We start from the raw sequence: 19,697 nt of genomic DNA on the forward strand, positions 1-19,697 counted from the left end.
AGCACCGGCCCTCTTTGTTAAAAAGAAAGATGGTGCCTTGAGATTGTGTATTGACTACCGGAAGTTGAATCGGGCTACGGTTAAGAATAAGTATCCTATGCCCCGTATAGATGATTTGTTTGACCAGTTGAAGGGTTCCCGTTGTTTCTCTAAGATAGACTTGAGATCGGGTTACCATCAGTTGAGGGTCAGGGAGGAAGATATTCCTAAGACGGCATTCCGTACGCGGTATGGCCATTATGAGTTTCTAATGATGCCATTCGGACTTACCAATGCACCGGCAGTCTTTATGGACTTGATGAACCGGATTTTCCGGGAGTTCTTAGATCGATTTGTGGTTGTCTTTGTGGATGACATCCTTATCTATTCGTCTTCTGAGGAGGAGCACGAGGCACACTTGAGAGTGGTGCTTGAGTTACTTAGAGCCCATAGGCTGTATGCCAAGTTTGGGAAGTGTGAGTTCTGGCTGGGGGAAGTCAAATTTTTAGGTCACGTGGTATCCGGGGAAGGGGTGTCTGTTGATACATCCAAGGTTGAGGCAGTGCAAGATTGGGCACAGCCTAAGAGTGTATTTGAGATCCGCAGTTTTCTGGGATTAGCTGGGTATTACCGTCGGTTTGTGAAAGATTTCTCCAGGTTAGCGTCACCGTTGACTAGGCTGACTCGGAAGGGAGTCAAGTTTGTGTGGAGTGAGACTTGTGAAAAGTCGTTCCAAGAGTTGAAAGTTAGATTGACCACCGCTCCGGTGTTGATTATTCCGGAGAGAGGGTTGGGTTATGCGGTTTATTGTGATGCCTCACGAGAGGGTTTGGGTTGTGTGTTGATGCAAGAGGGAAAAGTGGTAGCTTATGGCTCACGTCAGTTGAAAATACACGAGAAGAATTACCCTACACACGACCTAGAGTTAGCAGCTGTGATCTTTGCCTTGAAAATCTGGAGGCACTACCTTTATGGTGAGAGGTTCGAGGTATTCTCGGATCATAAGAGTTTGAAGTATCTGTTTACACAGAGAGACTTGAATCTGAGGCAGAGGAGATGGATGGAGTTCATCGAGGATTATGATTTTGAGTTACATTATCATCCGGGAAAGGCCAATGTTGTGGTCGATGCCCTTAGTAGGAAAACCATTAGTGATGTAGCTTGTATAGCCATCCGGGAATGGGAGATGTTGGGGGCACTTGGCGAGTTTGATTTGCTACTGGGCGAATCTGTTGAGGCTGCGGCCTTGTTTTCTGTTGTTGCGCAGCCTACACTTGTGACTAGAGTGTTAGAGGCACAGAGAGGTGACCTTGAGGTAGAATCCCTCCGAGAGAAGATCTCCAGTGGGAAAGTTGAGAAGGGTTTGACGGTGTATCCCGACCTGAGTGTGAGATACCGAAACCGTTTGTTTGTACCGGAGTCTTGCCGAGAGGAGGTACTCCGAGAGTTTCACCATTCGCGCCTTGCGGTGCATCCGGGAGGTACTAAGATGTATCAGGATTTGGGTCGCCAGTTTTGGTGGCAGGGTATGAAGAGAGATGTGGCTGTCTTCGTATCGAAATGCCTTACTTGCCAGCAAGTGAAGGCCGAGCATCAGAGGCTAGCGGGTTTGTTGCAACCCTTGCCTATTGCCGAGTGGAAGTGGGAGCATGTCACTATGGACTTCGTTGTAGGTCTTCCGAGGACTCAGCGGGGTAGTGATGCTATTTGGGTGGTTGTAGACCGGTTGACTAAATCGGCGCACTTTATTCCTATGCGCGTGAGAGATTCGGTAGATCATCTTGCCGACTTGTATATTCGGGACGTAGTGAGATTGCACGGGGTCCCAGTGACGATTGTCTCAGATAGAGATCCTCGTTTTACTGCTAGGTTGTGGCAGAGTTTGCAGAGTGCACTGGGCACTAAGTTGACCTTTAGTACGGCTTATCATCCTCAGACTGACGAGCAGTCCGAGCGTACTATTCAGATCCTCGAGGATATGCTTCGGGGTTGTGTCCTGGATTTCAGTGGGACGTGGGAGAGGCACTTGCCATTGGTAGAGTTTGCCTACAACAACAGTTTTCAGTCTAGCATCGGTATGGCACCGTTTGAGGCCTTGTATGGCCGACCGTGTAGGTCTCCAGTTTGTTGGGCCGAGGTGGGTGATGCACCTTTGTTGGGTCCGGAGTTGGTTAGGGAGACGACGGACAAAGTTGAGCTTATCCGTAGGAGGCTTGTTACAGCCCAGAGTCGACAAAAGAGTTATGCCGACCGTAGGAGGAGGCCTTTGGCGTTTGAGGTAGGTGATCATGTCTTTCTGAAATTATCACCTAGGCGAGGCCTGATGAGGTTTGGGAAGAGTGGGAAGTTATCCCCTCGGTTTATTGGTCCTTTTGAGATCCTTGAGAGGATTGGTGAGGTTGCTTATCGATTAGCCTTACCACCGCAGTTGTCCGGAGTGCATGACGTGTTTCATGTGAGTATGCTTCGGAAGTATGAGCCAGATCCATCACATGTGTTGGATTGGACTGATTTAGAGGTAGATGAGGATGCCTCGTATGAGGAGAGACCAGTTCGGGTCTTGGATAGGCGGGATCAGGTCCTGCGTGGCAAGACCATTCCTTTGGTGAAAGTCTTGTGGAAACATCACGGAGTGGAGGAAGCCACTTGGGAACGTGAGTTGGAAGTCCGTGAGAAATATCCGGACTTGTTTGTTGATATGTAATCTTGTATTTAAAACTTTACATTTTGTTGAACTTAAGAGCTTTTATATATGTCTTAAGTTGTGAAACATTGAAAATGTTTTGGTTATTGGAAGTATGTTTTGGAACTTGCCTCATATGGAAGTTGAATGTAACATTATATGTGTTAAGTATATTGTTGACATTGGAAAGTTAGTGCATAATGTTAGTGCATGTTAATAATACATATGTTTGTGATATGTCTCTTGTTAAAGGGATGGGATGACCGGTAATGGGTCGAATTGTTGAATGTTCAGGTGTAACATTGTTGTTTAAAATGAAAGAAAACTTGTTTTTGAAAACTTATGCTTAATTTCGGGGGCGAAATTCTTTAAGGGGGGGAGGTTATAGCGATCTCAGGTTTACCCTTGTTGTACAGTGATCCGGACATGTGTCCGTGAATGTTGGTTGTTGTTTATTATCATGTTTGCATCCTTTGTACCTTGTATAGTGAGTTATGGGATGTGTTGGGCAGGTTTGTTACAGGTTGGTTGTGTATGGGAGCCTAGTGTTGCTGCCCAGATTTTTGGTCCTTCGCTCGAGCGAGGAGTTTGTCGCTCGAGCGAGAGTGGTGTTGCGTCTGGTTCTGGACCTGAGAGCTGTCTTTCTTGGCTCGAGCGAGCTTTTCGTGGCTCGAGCGGTCTGGGTTTTTCTTCGCTCGATCGAGAACTTCTTGGCTCGAGCGAGAGTTTTCTGTGTCTGGTCGCTCGAGCGACCAATCCTTCGCTCGAGCGAGCGTGTTTTATATCAGCGGACAGCAGCGTCTAAAACATCACTTTTTCAGTCCTTTTCTTTGATTAAACCCTAAATCCGACACCCTCTCTCTCTAAACTTGCACTCTCTCTAAGATTTGATCTCCCTAAGGTGTGAATCTAGCCTAGGGCCTTTGTTAAAAAGATAGAGGGCGTTGAGAGCTTCGATTTAATCTGAAAAAGTTTGGATTTGGAGCAAGTTGATCTTGGAGTCTTCATCTCCTTTTTGGCTTAAACTTCAAGGTAGGGATATCCTACTCCTCTCTATGGGTTTTGTCTTTAAATTTTGGTATTTTGAGATGTTGGGCTTGGTTTGGTAATTTTGTGAAAGTTTGGGGCTTTTGTGTAATTTTACAAAAGTTGGGGTTTTATTCATAATAAACCTAGATGCATGTTTGGCATAGAAAAATGGAATGATTGTTGAATCATTGATGAAAATGGAACCTAAGGGTTGAAATAGTAATTATGGAAAAATGGCCTAATTACATTGTTTAATTAATTGGGAAAATTAATTGGTGAGAAATGAGGAAATGAAATGTTGATTGAATATCCATTTGTGCATTTATTTTCTGTTTTAGAAATAACTGCTTTGGGCTATCGGTGGAGGATAGTCGAGATTGTTGTAGACAATGCATGATGATTAGGTAAACGGAAACTAATCAATGGAATGTGTCATGGAACTTGACGGTTGATAGAATACATTAATTGTGTGTATTGTGTGATTGTATATAGAACCAATGTGTTTATATACGTTATGTGTAGAGGAGGAGATAGGGGATGTACTCCGCGGTTTAGGGGAAGATAGGGGATGTACCTCTAAACCGGATAGATATTGGGAGGAGATAGGGGATGAACTCCGTAGACAGAGCTCATATGCTTGTCTAGAGAAGTGAAGATAGAGCTCATATGCTTATCTTTGTGAAGTGAAGTGTGGATACAGCTTGTATGCTTATCTGTGGATATTGTTGATATACATATCTGTTGTGAAGTGTGGATACAGCTTGTATGCTTATCTGTGGATATTGATGATATACATATCTGTTGAGAATGTGGATATAGCTTTTATGCTTATCTGAATGTGAGATATAGTTTTTATACATATCTGTGGAAATGATGATAGAGCTAGTATGCTTATCTGTTGTTAAAGGGAAAATGAAAAGTAATTGGGACTTGTAAGTCGTTGACATAAATATGTAATTTATGTGATTGTATCAGTGTTGACCAACTATCAATTGCTAATGTTTTAGTCATTGTCCATGGTTGGTTTAGTGTATTTCTACTGGGCTGTGGCTCACCCTATATGGGAATATCATTTTCAGGTGCAGGAAGCATGCCACCTCCAAGGACATAGCTGGGAGGCTAGTGGAGGGCATAGTTTTGTCGTTTTACTTTTGATGTATTACATGTAATTTCAAGCCAAGGGCTTAATGTGTAAACGAGTTAGAACTCTTCGTTGTAACCAAGTGTTAACTTGGAAAGCTGTAAGCCCGTAGGGCATTTTGTTATGAGGTTAACATGTAATACTTATGTAATGGAATTCTAATGAATGAAAGGAATGCGGTTAGTTTAAATGTAAATGCATGTCTAATCTGATGGGTTTATTGTTATTATTTTGAGGGCGTTACAGGTATAGACTGTTAGTTTTTAAAAGTACAATCATATAATACAATCTTATGAAATCAAATAGAAATCTCGACATAATCGATCAAAATTCTAATATTTAGAGCTTGTTTGGCATGAGCGTTTTTGATGAAAATAGTCAAAATGTCAAAACATCAAATCAGAACACTTTTTTACTTTTTATACATCTTTTCTTAAAACATAAAAAGAATCAATTAAAAGAATCAATTCCGAAATAGCCCCTAATGTCTTTTTTCACCTCTCCATTTAATTATATTAATCGTAACTAATAGATTAAAATTTTACAATACATATGGCACGTTTGTTTGTTTGGTGAGTGCTACATATGAACTTAATATTCAATTCATTAACTTTTTTCTATTACAATTTGAACTCACAAAATGATTACAGAGGTGCGAACCAAAATGATAAGCAAATAAGTCTCAAAAATTGAGGCTCCGTTGGGAAAGTCTCTCAAAATATGGTTCCACCCGTTGATTTGAGTGTGTTGTTTGTTTGGATCTTTCAAATCATAATTCTACACCTATTTCTCAAAACTCAATTTAAAACAGAATTGTTACTTTTCAAAACTCATAACCAAACACATAATTCAAAACTTTTTTCAAAACTTAATTCAAATCAATATTTTAATTTTTTAAATATTTTAAAAATATTTTAATTTTGTTAAGATTTTAAATATTTTAATATTTAAATATGTTATGCATTTTTTAAATTTTTTGAATATTTTTAAATATTTTAATTTCAAAATATTACGATTCTCAGTTTTTAAATTTTAAAATATTTTATTAAAATAAATTCAAACTCTATTTTATAGAAATATTTTTAAGTATTTTAATTTTTTTGTTATGTATTTGGTTACGATTTAGGTGTAGAGTTGTGAAAGTCGTATAGAGTTTCGAGTTATGCGTTTGGTTATGCGTTTTAAAAATAATTTCATAATTGACTTTTGTTTTATGTGTTTGGTTACGATTTGAGTGTAGAGTTGTTTTTAAATTTAAAATATTAATATTTGAAATTATTTAAAATTTTTGAATATTTAAATTATTTAAATTTTTACGATTTAAATTTTTTGAATATTTATTTTAATTTTTTACTTTTTAAATTTTTTAGATTATTTAAATTATTTAAATATTTATGATTTTAATTTTTTGAGTATTTATTTTGAAAAAAATTTATTTTCTCTGTAGTATTTTCAATTAAAAAATTGATTAATGTTATTTTCTATTAACAATAATTTTTTTTAATAGAATTCTAAAAAGAGTTTGGCTATTAGTGTTGATCAGAATTTTCAATAGTGTGAAAGTAGTATGTTTTGTTTTGAGTTATAATAATTTGAATTAAGTTTTGAAAACTCTTTCCAAAACTCATAACCAAAAATTTTTTCTTACTTCGCATGTCAGATCAAACTTTCAAAACTCAATTCCACACTCTATTCAAAAACTATAACCGAACAAATTTTCTACACTCAAATCATAATTCCATAACTCACAAACTCAAAATACAACTCATACTTTCAAATCATATTTACAAAACTCTACCAAACGTAACCTAAAATTATGTATTATTCAATACTCAAGATCTAAGAATAATTAAAACAAAAAACAAAAAATAAAAATTTAAAAATTTTGCCAAACGAGCCTCACGAAGTTGAAATCGAGACGTAATATAATTTGTTTTTATCAATTTAAATAGAATGGTTCACGACACTAGAACTATTATAAAACTACACAATTCAAAGGATTTGTAAATTCATACCAACTCAACTCGAGTCAATGCCCGAACCCACAAACAAATTAAGAATATTATTTAACAGATACCCAAAAAAATAATAAATAAATAAATTTAATTTGATTCAACTCGTTACAAATATATTATTAACATCACAGTTATAAGAAGTATGCCATACAATGGTATTATTAAAATTTCAAAAATATCCCATGGCTTTTACTCAACCACCTTACTATAGAGGCTAATAAATTGTGTGCGTGACATTAGTAAGGCCAATCATCTAGCCACACAAGATCTTATGTCCCTATTTTTCCCTCCACATATTTCAAATTATTTATTTGTCATACGATAAGTTTGACCGTATAAAAAGAAATGATTTGAGACAATGGGTCAAGCCCGTGTGGTGATTTTTGGATCCAATGGGTCAAGCCCATTTTGCCCATAACCTCCCTCTCTACAAAACTTGGGCACCCCTTGGGGTGTGCCCCGAGGTCCAATCCCGTGCCTTATAAACCCACTCAAAACATCCCACCAAATCAATGTGGGACAAGCCATTTTCCAACCTTAAGGAATTTCCACCAAAACTCCATTTCCGTGGAGCTCACTTTGGCTTCAATTTCCCATTCACCCGATAATGGTTTTGAGCAACCAAATATACCACGTGAATCACAGCGCGGCATAGAACGCGTTACCGCTTAGACCCGCCAAAATAGACGTACGGGTCCCACCTAAATAATAGACTAAAGTTAGCAAAAAATTCTGTTTTTACCCAGAATTTTTCAACCATTTCCAACAAATTGTTATAAAGTAGGGATTAGTTTTAGGTGTGAAAGTATTTTATGAAATAAATTGAATGTTTGATTATGATGCTTGCATTTAGACAAGACCATGTGCATTGTGGTTACATGAAATATTATTGGCCATTCAGATTTGCCAGCTCTAAGGTTGTGTTTTTCTAGCCCGATCTGATCATGGTCGATTCTCATTATTGAATCTATTGATAACCGGACTAGTAAATCTATTTGTCCAAAAAAAAAAGGGTCAAAAAATTTATTGAGAATTTGATTATGCGGGCTTTCTTTTTTAATAAAAAGGCGCTTCTATGATGAAGGAGGCATTGTGGACTATCTTGTACATTATTTGTAGTGTTCATGGCGAACACATAGCCCAACTACCACCTTGAGGCATGGACAACACATTGCCCAGCCAACACCTAGAAGTATTGTCCGCTTTGGCCTAAAGCATGATAGCTGGAGAGCCGCACGGATTTATTCCTTTGGTTTCCCAAGGACGCCTCCACAATGGAAGTGTCCAATGCTATCTTATAAGTCTATTCTAAATATTATATACAATCGATGTGGGATGGCAACACATATTTGAAACAAGATAATTGAGAATATTATCCGCAATCGATGTGGGATGGCAACCCATATATTTGAAACAAATGATATAATAACAAATATATAGCTTGGACATGAACATTGAATACATCATATTAATATTTTTCAAAACTGGTGTCGTTCAATGGTCAATTTTATTGAATTATTTTAGAAAATTTGAAGTTATTTTCAAATTTTCAAAACTTTAATTTATATTTCTTTATTTATCTTGATGAAACTTTGTCCCACGTAAAAAAAGAAAGGATAAAAATAATGTATTAATAAATGAAGTTTTCAAAGTAATTTTTAAATCAAAGAGGCTTGATGATTTAAACCAAAAAAGCATTTTGACGGTGGAGGTATTGCTGATGAAGAGTGATAAAAAAAAATTATTAAAAAATCTACGTCAATAAATTTTTATTTTAACTTCACAAATGGTTGATATATATATATATATATATATTAAATATACTTAAACATTTTGATAGGTATAGACTGTTAGTTTTTAAAAGTACAATCATATAATACAATCTTATGAAATCAAATAGAAATCTCGACATAATCGATCAAAATTCTAATATTTAGAGCTTGTTTGGCATGAGCGTTTTTGATGAAAATAGTCAAAATGTCAAAACATCAAATCAGAACACTTTTTTACTTTTTATACATCTTTTCTTAAAACATAAAAAGAATCAATTAAAAGAATCAATTCCGAAATAGCCCCTAATGTCTTTTTTCACCTCTCCATTTATTTATATTAATCGTAACTAATAGATTAAAATTTTACAATACATATGGCACGTTTGTTTGTTTGGTGAGTGCTACATATGAACTTAATATTCAATTCATTAACTTTTTTCTATTATAATTTGAACTCACAAAATGATTACAGAGGTGCGAACCAAAATGATAAGCAAATAAGTCTCAAAAATTGAGGCTCCGTTGGGAAAGTCTCTCAAAATATGGTTCCACCCGTTGATTTGAGTGTGTTGTTTGTTTGGATCTTTCAAATCATAATTCTACACCCATTTCTCAAAACTCAATTTAAAACAGAATTGTTACTTTTCAAAACTCATAACCAAACACATAATTCAAAACTTTTTTCAAAACTTAATTCAAATCAATATTTTAATTTTAAAAATATTTTAATTTTGTTAAGATTTTAAATATTTTAATATTTAAATATGTTATGCATTTTTTAAATTTTTTGAATATTTTTAAATATTTTAATTTCAAAATATTACGATTCTCAGTTTTTAAATTTTAAAATATTTTATTAAAATAAATTCAAACTCTATTTTATAGAAATATTTTTAAGTATTTTAATTTTTTTGTTATGTATTTGGTTACGATTTAGGTGTAGAGTTGTGAAAGTCGTATGGAGTTTCGAGTTATGCGTTTGGTTATGCGTTTTAAAAATAATTTCATAATTGACTTTTGTTTTATGTGTTTGGTTACGATTTGAGTGTAGAGTTGTTTTTAAATTTAAAATATTAATATTTGAAATTATTTAAAATTTTTGAATATTTAAATTATTTAAATTTTTACGATTTAAATTTTTTGAATATTTATTTTAATTTTTTACTTTTTAAATTTTTTAGATTATTTAAATATTTATGATTTTAATTTTTTGAGTATTTATTTTGAAAAAAATTTATTTCCTCTGTAGTATTTTCAATTAAAAAATTGATTAATGTTATTTTCTATTAACAATAATTTTTTTTAATAGAGTTCTAAAAAGAGTTTGGCTATTAGTGTTGATCAGAATTTTCAATAGTGTGAAAGTAGTATGTTTTGTTTTGAGTTATAATAATTTGAATTAAGTTTTGAAAACTCTTTCCAAAACTCATAACCAAAAATTTTTTCTTACTTCGCATGTCAGATCAAACTTTCAAAACTCAATTCCACACTCTATTCAAAAACTATAACCGAACAAATTTTCTACACTCAAATCATAATTCCATAACTCACAAACTCAAAATACAACTCATACTTTCAAATCATATTTACAAAACTCTACCAAACGTAACCCAAAATTATGTATTATTCAATACTCAAGATCTAAGAATAATTAAAACAAAAAACAAAAAATAAAAATTTAAAAATTTTGCCAAACGGGCCTTACGAAGTTGAAATCGAGACGTAATATAATTTGTTTTTATCAATTTAAATAGAATGGTTCACGACACTAGAACTACTATAAAACTACACAATTCAAAGGATTTGTAAATTCATACCAACTCAACTCGAGTCAATGCCCGAACCCACAAACAAATTAAGAATATTATTTAACAGATACCCAAAAAAATAATAAATAAATAAATAAATAAATTTAATTTGATTCAACTCGTTACAAATATATTATTAACATCACAGTTATAAGAAGTATGCCATACAATGGTATTATTAAAATTTCAAAAATATCCCATGGCTTTTACTCAACCACCTTACTATAGAGGCTAATAAATTGTGTGCGTGACATTAGTAAGGCCAATCATCTAGCCACACAAGATCTTATGTCCCTATTTTTCCCTCCACATATTTCAAATTATTTATTTGTCATACGATAAGTTTGACCGTATAAAAAGAAATGATTTGAGACAATGGGTCAAGCCCGTGTGGTGATTTTTGGATCCAATGGGTCAAGCCCATTTTGCCCATAACCTCCCTCTCTACAAAACTTGGGCACCCCTTGGGGTGTGCCCCGAGGTCCAATCCCGTGCCTTATAAACCCACTCAAAACATCCCACCAAATCAATGTGGGACAAGCCATTTTCCAACCTTAAGGAATTTCCACCAAAACTCCATTTCCGTGGAGCTCACTTTGGCTTCAATTTCCCATTCACCCGATAATGGTTTTGAGCAACCAAATATACCACGTGAATCACAACGCGGCATAGAACGCGTTACCGCTTAGACCCGCCAAAATAGACGTACGGGTCCCACCTAAATAATAGACTAAAGTTAGCAAAAAATTCTGTTTTTACCCAGAATTTTTCAACCATTTCCAACAAATTGTTATAAAGTAGGGATTAGTTTTAGGTGTGAAAGTATTTTACGAAAGAAATTGATTGTTTGATTATGATGCTTGCATTTAGACAAGACCATGTGCATTGTGGTTACATGAAATATTATTGGCCATTCAGATTTGCCAGCTCTAAGGTTGTGTTTTTCTAGCCCGATCTGATCATGGTCGATTCTCATTATTGAATCTATTGATAACCGGACTAGTAAATCTATTTGTCCAAAAAAAAAAAGGGTCAAAAAATTTATTGAGAATTTGATTATGCGGGCTTTCTTTTTTAATAAAAAGGCGCTTCTATGATGAAGGAGGCATTGTGGACTATCTTGTACATTATTTGTAGTGTTCATGGCGAACACATAGCCCAACTACCACCTTGAGGCATGGACAACACATTGCCCAGCCAACACCTAGAAGTATTGTCCGCTTTGGCCTAAAGCATGATAGCTGGAGAGCCGCACGGATTTATTCCTTTGGTTTCCCAAGGACGCCTCCACAATGGAAGTGTCCAATGCTATCTTATAAGTCTATTCTAAATATTATATACAATCGATGTGGGATGGCAACACATATTTGAAACAAGATAATTGAGAATATTATCCGCAATCGATGTGGGATGGCAACCCATATATTTGAAACAAATGATATAATAACAAATATATAGCTTGGACATGAACATTGAATACATCATATTAATATTTTTCAAAACTGGTGTCGTTCAATGGTCAATTTTATTGAATTATTTTAGAAAATTTGAAGTTATTTTCAAATTTTCAAAACTTTAATTTATATTTCTTTATTTATCTTGATGAAACTTTGTCCCACGTAAAAAAAGAAAGGATAAAAATAATGTATTAATAAATGAAGTTTTCAAAGTAATTTTTAAATCAAAGAGGCTTGATGATTTAAACCAAAAAAGCATTTTGACGGTGGAGGTATTGCTGATGAAGAGTGATAAAAAAAAATTATTAAAAAATCTACGTCAATAAATTTTTATTTTAACTTCACAAATGGTTGATATATATATATATATATATATTAAATATACTTAAACATTTTGATAGGTATAGACTGTTAGTTTTTAAAAGTACAATCATATAATACAATCTTATGAAATCAAATAGAAATCTCAACATAATCGATCAAAATTCTAATATTTAGAGCTTGTTTTGTAACGCCCTCAAAATAATAACAATAAATCCATCAGATAAGACATGCATTTACATTTAAACTAATCGCATTCCTTTCATTCATTAGAATTCCATTACATAAGTATTACATGTTAACCTCATAACAAAATGCCCTACGGGCTTACAGCTTTCCAAGTTAACACTTGGTTACAACGAAGAGTTCTAACTCGTTTACACATTAAGCCCTTGGCTTGAAATTACATGTAATACATCAAAAGTAAAACGACAAAACTATGCCCGCCACTAGCCTCCCAGCTATGTCCTTGGAGGTGGCATGCTTCCAGCACCTGAAAATGATATTCCCATATAGGGTGAGCCACAGCCCAGTAGAAATACACTAAACCAACCATGGACAATGACTAAAACATTAGCAATTGATAGTTGGTCAACACTGATACAATCACATAAATAACATATTTATGTCAACGACTTACAAGTCCCAATTACTTTTCATTTTCCCTTTAACAACAGATAAGCATACTAGCTCTATCATTATTTCCACAGATATGTATAAAAACTATATCTCACATTCAGATAAGTATAAAAGCTATATCCACATTCTCAACAGATATGTATATCAACAATATCCACAGATAAGCATACAAGCTGTATCCACACTCTACAACAGATATGTATATCAACAATATCCACAGATAAGCATACAAGCTGTATCCACACTTCACTTCACAAAGATAAGCATATGAGCTCTATCTTCACTTCTCTAGACAAGCATATGAGCTCTGTCTACGGAGTACATCCCCTATCTCCTCCAAATACCTATCCGGTTTAGAGGTCCATCCCCTATCTTCCCCTAAACCGCGGAGTACATCCCCTATCTCCTCCTCTACACATAACGTATATAAACACATTGGTTCTATATACAACCACACAATACACACAATTAATGTATTCTATCAACCGTCAAGTTCCATGACACATTCCATTGATTAGTTTCCGTTTACCTAATCATCATGCATTGTCTACAACAATCTCGACTATCCTCCACCGATAGCCCAAAGCAGTTATTTCTAAAACAGAAAATAAATGCACAAATGGATATTCAATCAACATTTCATTTCCTCATTTCTCACCAATTAATTTTCCCAATTAATTAAACAATGTAATTAGGCCATTTTTTTCCATAATTACTATTTCAACCCTTAGGTCCCATTTTCTTCAATGATTCAGCAATCATTCCATTTTTTTCATGCTAAACATGCATCTAGGTTTATTATGAATAAAACCCCAACTTTTGTAAAATTACACAAAAGCCCCAAACTTTCACAAAATTACCAAACCAAGCCCAACATCTCAAAATACCAAAATTTAAAGACAAAACCCATAGAGAGGAGTAGGATATCCCTACCTTGAAGTTTAAGCCAAAATGGAGATGAAGACTCCAAGATCAACTTGCTCCAAATCCAAACTTTTTCAGATTAAATCGAAGCTCTCAACGCCCTCTATCTTTTTAACAAAGGCCCTAGGCTAGATTTACACCTTAGGGAGATCAAACCTTAGAGAGAGTGCAAGTTTAGAGAGAGAGGGTGTCGGATTTAGGGTTTAATCAAAGAAAAGGACTGAAAAAGTGATGTTTTAGACGCTGCTGTCCGCTGATATAAAACACCCTCGCTCGAGCGAAGGATTGGTCGCTCGAGCGACCAGACACAGAAAACTCTCGCTCGAGCCAAGAAGTTCTCGATCGAGCGAAGAAAAACCCAGACCGCTCGAGCCACGAAAAGCTCGCTCGAGCCAGAAACTACAACTCTCAGGTCCAGAACCGGGGCAACACTACTCTCGCTCGAGCGACAGACTCCTCGCTCGAGCGAAGGACCAAAAATCTGGGCAGCAACACTAGGCTCCCAAACACAACCAACCTGTAACAAACCTGCCCAACACATCCCATAACTCACTATACAAGGTACAAAGGATGCAAACATGATAATAAACAACAACCAACATCCACGGACACATGTCCGGATCACTGTACAACAAGGGTAAACCCGGGATCGCTATAACCTCCCCCCCTTAAAGAATTTCGCCCCCGAAATTAAGCACAAGTTTTCAAAAACAGATTTTCCTCCATTTTAAACAATGTTACAATTTAACATTCAACAATTCGACCCATTACCGGTCATCCCATCCCTTAAACAAGAGACATAACACAAACATATGTATTATTAACATGCACTAACATTATGTACTAACTTTCCAATGTCAACAATATACTTAACACCTATAATGTTACATTCAACTTCCATATGAGGCAAGTTCCAAAACATACTTCCAATAACCAAAACATTTTCAATGTTTCACAACTTAAGACATATATAAAAGCTCTTAAGTTCAACAAAATGTAAAATTTAAATACAAAATTACATATCAATAAACAAGTCCGGATATTTCTCTCGGACTTCCAACTCACGTTCCCAAGTGGCTTCCTCCACTCCGTGATGTTTCCACAAGACTTTCACCAAAGGAATGGTCTTGCCACGCAAGACCTGGTCCCGCCTATCCAAGACCCGAACCGGTCTCTCCTCATACGAGGCATCCTCACCTACCTCTAAATCAGTCCAATCCAACACATGTGATGGATCTGGTTCATACTTCCGAAGCATACTCACATGAAACACGTCATGCACTCCGGACAACTGCGGCGGTAAGGCTAACCGATAAGCAACCTCACCTATCCTCTCAAGGATCTCAAAAGGACCAATAAACCGAGGGGATAACTTCCCACTCTTCCCAAACCTCATCAGACCTCGCCTAGGTGATATCTTCAGAAAGACATGATCACCTACCTCAAATGCCAAAGGCCTCCTCCTACGGTCGGCATAACTCTTTTGTCGACTCTGGGCTGTAACAAGCCTCCTACGGATAAGCTCAACTTTCTCCGTCGTCTCCCTAACCAGCTCCGGACCCAACAAAGGTGCATCACCCACCTCGGCCCAACAAACTGGAGACCTACACGGTCGGCCATACAAGGCCTCAAACGGTGCCATACCGATGCTAGACTGAAAACTGTTGTTGTAGGCAAACTCTACCAATGGCAAGTGCCTCTCCCACGTCCCACTGAAATCCAGGACACAACCCCGAAGCATATCCTCGAGGATCTGAATAGTACGCTCGGACTGCCCGTCAGTCTGAGGATGATAAGCCGTACTAAAGGTCAACTTAGTGCCCAAGGCACTCTGCAAACTCTGCCACAACCTAGCAGTAAAACGAGGATCTCTATCTGAGACAATCGTCACTGGGACCCCGTGCAATCTCACTACGTCCCGAATATACAAATCGGCAAGATGATCTACCGAATCTCTCACGCGCATAGGAATAAAGTGCGCCGACTTAGTCAACCGGTCTACAACCACCCAAATAGCATCACTACCCCGCTGAGTCCTCGGAAGACCTACAACGAAGTCCATAGTGACATGCTCCCACTTCCACTCGGCAATAGGCAAGGGTTGCAACAAACCCGCTGGCCTCTGATGCTCGGCCTTCACTTGCTGGCAAGTAAGGCACTTCGATACGAAAACAGCCACATCTCTCTTCATACCCCGCCACCAAAACTGGCGACCCAAATCCAGATACATCTTAGTACCTCCCGGATGCACCGCAAGGCGCGAATGGTGAAACTCTCGGAGTACTTCCTCACGGCAAGCCTCCGGTACAAACAAACGGTCTCGGTATCTCACACTCAGGTCGGGATACACCGTCAAACCCTTCTCAACTTTCCTACTGGAGATCTTCTCTCGGAGGGATTCTACCTCAAGGTCACCTCTCTGTGCCTCTAACACTCTAATCATAAGTGTAGGCTGCGCAACAACAGAAAACAAGGCCGCAGCCTCGACAGATTCGCCCAGTAGCAAATCAAACTCGCCAAGTGCTCCCAACATCTCCCATTCCCGGATGGCTATACAAGCTACATCACTAATGGTCTTCCTACTAAGGGCATCGGCCACAACATTGGCCTTTCCCGGATGATAATGCAACTCAAAATCATAATCCTCGATGAACTCCATCCATCTCCTCTGCCTCAAATTCAAGTCTCTCTGTGTAAACAGATACTTCAAACTCTTATGATCCGAGAATACCTCGAACCTCTCACCATAAAGGTAGTGCCTCCAGATTTTCAAGGCAAAGATCACAGCTGCTAACTCTAGGTCATGTGTGGGGTAATTCTTCTCGTGTATTTTCAACTGACGTGAGCCATAAGCTACCACTTTCCCCTCTTGCATCAACACACAACCCAAACCCTCTCGTGAGGCATCACAATAAACCGCATAACCCAACCCTCTCTCCGGAATAATCAACACCGGAGCGGTGGTCAATCTAACTTTCAGCTCTTGGAACGACTTTTCACAAGTCTCACTCCACACAAACTTGACTCCCTTCCGAGTCAGTCTAGTCAACGGTGACGCTAACCTGGAGAAATCTTTCACAAACCGACGGTAATACCCAGCTAATCCCAGAAAACTGCGGATCTCAAATACACTCTTAGGCTGTGCCCAATCTTGCACTGCCTCAACCTTGGATGTATCAACAGACACCCCTTCCCCGGATACCACATGGCCTAAGAACTTGACTTCCCCCAGCCAGAACTCACACTTCCCAAACTTGGCATACAGCCTATGGGCTCTAAGTAACTCAAGCACCACTCTCAAGTGTTCCTCGTGCTCCTCCTTAGATGACGAATAGATAAGGATATCGTCCACAAAAACAACCACAAAGCGGTCTAAGAACTCCCGGAAAATCCGGTTCATCAAGTCCATAAAGACTGCCGGTGCATTGGTAAGCCCAAATGGCATCACCAAAAACTCATAATGGCCATACCGCGTACGGAATGCCGTCTTAGGAACATCTTCCTCCCTGACCCTCAACTGATGGTAACCCGATCTCAAGTCTATCTTAGAGAAACAACGGGAACCCTTCAACTGGTCAAACAAATCATCTATACGGGGCATAGGGTACTTATTCTTAACCGTAGCCCGATTCAACTTCCGGTAGTCTATACACAATCTCAAGGCACCATCTTTCTTTTTAACAAAGAGTGCCGGTGCTCCCCACGGTGAAACACTAGGGCGAACAAAGCCCTTATCAAGCAATTCCTGGAGCTGAACTTTCAACTCAACCAACTCTGCTGGAGCAAAACGGTAAGGTGCCATAGAAATCGGTGCCGTACCAGGCACTAAATCAATAGAGAACTCTATCTCTCGGTGAGGTGGCAAACTAACAAGATCTTCGGGAAAGACATCCGAATACTCACAAACCACCCTCGGCAATACATGCTGGGTCTCACCACTCTCACCACTCTCAAAGCTAGCAAATAGGCTACTAAGCTCACTTCGCCCTCGCGAATCATACCCCGGTGGCAAAACACTACCAACCCGGTCTCCCAAGAAATGGAACCACTCCCCGCTCAAGGTACATAACGTGACCCTCTGGCGGTAGCAATCAATAACAGCCCGGTATGACGATAACCAGTCCATACCCAAAATAACATCAAAACCCTTCATGGGCATGACAACAAACGGAAAAGGAAGCCTCTATATCACATCCTCTAACACCCTGTTTCAGAATCAACTCACCGCCCAAAGGCGATACCACACAAATAGGAGATGCTAACTGTGCTAACTCCAATTCCAAAACAGATGCAAATGCAGCAGATACAAAAGAATGAGATGCACCCGTGTCTATCAACACATTAGCAACCAAGTTGCAAAATAAAAAAGTACCTCTCACTACTGATGGAGCTGGTACTAAATCCTGCGCGGTAACAGCATACACGCGCCCCGTAGGCCCCTGGTCTACCTGCTCACCTCTCGGAGCAAAAGACTGCTGCACAGACTGGGATGACGAAGCTCCCGGATTGGCCCTCGAGGCCTGCACAGACTGAGCTAGCTGAAAACCCTGCGTCTGCCTAGAACCAGACGCTCCCGAAGTGGCACTCAACTGTGGGCAAAACCTCTTCATGTGCCCAGGTTGTCCACACTGATAACAAGTCAAGAGCTGCCCCCTGCCCAAACTCTGACTCTGCGGTCTAGCTGAAGAAGAAGCAGCTTTCTGACCCCCACCCTTCTGCGGGCAAACAGATACCTTGTGACCCAGCTGGCCACACTTGTAACAAGTGAATTCCCCCTGACTGCCTCTCCCCGAGCCTACACTCGGCACTGGAAAGGTCGATCTAGAGACTGCACCCTGAGACTGCTGAGGGTTATAACCCCTCTGCCTCCTGCCATCACTCTGACTATCCTGGCTCCTCTTGGAGCCTCTCTGACCCTCATCCTCCTCCTGCATCATAAGCTCCATATGAGCTGCAGCGTCCACTAGGTGTCTATACTCTCGAATATAAGACCCACCAATTCTCAACTTGAGGCCCCACCTCAACTTCCGCTCAAACTCATAGCAACGGCGTTCCTCAGACGCCACCAGTTCAGGTGCAAACCTAGACAGACTGGTAAAAGTAGCCTCAAACTCGGCCACTGACAAGCCCTGCTGATTAAGCCGGCTAAACTGATCCCTCAGCTTCTCCCTAGCTGCTGCTGATAAAAACCTCTCCTGAAAAGCATTCACAAACGCCTCCCAAGTACCACCAACACGAGCTTTCTCGTACTTCCACCATTGACCCGCATCTCCCTTCAGTTGAAAGGATGCCAAGGTCACTTTCAGTGCTCCGTCCTCGATGCCAAGCATCTCAAACGTCTTCGTTGTCTGTTCGAGCCATTCATCTGCCTTAAGCGGCTCTTTAGGATCCCCGATAAACTCATCCGGATTACACCGAAAGAACTCCCTCTTCAAGAAGGAAGGCCCTGTCTCAGCTGCCTGATTCCCAGCTCTAAGAATACCCAAAGCTCCTGCTATCTCTCTGGCCAAGGCACCCATAGCCTGTTGACCTACTGGCTCGGCCACATTGGCCTGCCCAACTCCCTCCTGCACTGCCGGAATCTCACCCTGTAACGGTACTTCCTGCCTCGCAGGTCTACCACGCCTAGCACCTCTTCCTCGTCCTGACATCCTAATAAAGGCAACACAGAACGTTAGCACATTCATAGGTGTGCCGAAACTAATCACTCACGTCCTAATGCATGGACAACTGTAATTCACTCCACATAAGCACATAAACACATAAGCACTTACGAATTTCATTTCCGGATAATGATAGTCCCATGGCGTTACTAGAGTTCCGGTTAGAAACAGCATTGATCAAGTGCTTTTCCAACAAGACTTCCAGAAACTCAAGGATCCAATCAACATCCTAGAAATTAAATCCCATACCCACATAGTCACATAAG

This window comes from Camellia sinensis, chromosome 2 (assembly GCF_055761805.1).
Source record: "Camellia sinensis isolate YWXY chromosome 2, ASM5576180v1, whole genome shotgun sequence".
In the NCBI taxonomy this organism is placed as follows: domain Eukaryota; kingdom Viridiplantae; phylum Streptophyta; class Magnoliopsida; order Ericales; family Theaceae; genus Camellia; species Camellia sinensis.